We start from the raw sequence: 1243 nt of genomic DNA on the forward strand, positions 1-1243 counted from the left end.
TTTCACGTGCACAGTTTGGAAGCAAATGATCAAAAACTAACCTTAAAACCAGTTTTTCGCAGCTGTAGGCAAAAGCAAGGAAAATCGGCAACAAGGCCTCTCTTGGAAAAACATCGGCAATTGCCTGGTTAGTTTGTGTGCGAAATTTCGATTGTTTCACGTGCGAAGTTTGGAAGCAAATGACAAAAAACTAAGCTTGAAACCAGTTTTTCGCAGCTGTAGGCAAAAGCAAGGAAAATCGGCAACAAGGCCTCTCTTAGAAAAACATTGGCAATCGACCGTTTAGTTTGTGTTCGAAATTTCGATTGTTTTCACGTGCGCAGTTTGGAAGCAAATGATCAAAAACTAACCTTGAAACCAGTTTTTCGCAGCTGTAGGCAAAAGCAAGGAAAATCGGCAACAAGGCCTTTCTAGGAAAAACATCGACAATCAATCGCTGAGTTTGAGTGCGAAATTTCAATTGTTTTCACGTGAGGAGTTTGGAAGCAAATGACGAAAAACCAACCTTGAAACCAGTTTTTCGCAGCTGTAGGCAAAAGCAAGGAAAATCGGCAACAAGGCCTTTCTAGGAAAAACATCGACAATCAATCGCTGAGTTTGAGTGCGAAATTTCAATTGTTTTCACGTGCGCAGTTTGGAAGCAAATGACTAAAAACTAACCTTGAAACCAGTTTTTCGCAGCTGTAGGCAAAAGCAAGGAAAATCGGCAACAAGGCCTCTCTTGAAAAAACATCGGCAATCACCTGTTTAGTTTGAGTGCGAAATTTCGATAGTTTTCACGTGCGCAGTTTGGAAGCAAATGATCAAAAACTAACCTTGAAACCAGTTTTTCGCAGCTGTAGGCAAAAACAAGGAAAATCGGCAACAGGGCCTTTCTAGGAAAAAAACAGGGGCAATCACTCGCTGAGTTTGAGTGCAAAATTTCGATTGTATTCACGTGAGGAGTTTGGAAGCAAATGACGAAAAACCAACCTTGTAACCAGTTTTTCGCAGCTGTAGGCAAAAGCAACGAAAATCGGCAACAAGGCCTCTCTTAGAAAAACCTTGGCAATCGCCCGTTTAGTTTGTGTTCGAAATTGCGATTGTTTTTACGTGCGCAGTTTGGAAGCAACTGACAAAAAACTAACCTTGAAACAAGTTTTTCGCAGTTTTAGGAAAAAGTAAGGAAAATCGGCAACAAGACCTCTCTTGAAGAACCATCGGCAATCACTCGCTGAGTTTGAGTGCGAAATTTCAATTGTTT

The sequence above is a fragment of the Dendroctonus ponderosae genome, unplaced genomic scaffold (assembly GCF_020466585.1).
Source record: "Dendroctonus ponderosae isolate FM_Combo_2020 unplaced genomic scaffold, Dpon_F_20191213v2 Dpon_F_20191213_12, whole genome shotgun sequence".
Lineage (NCBI taxonomy): Eukaryota > Metazoa > Arthropoda > Insecta > Coleoptera > Curculionidae > Dendroctonus > Dendroctonus ponderosae.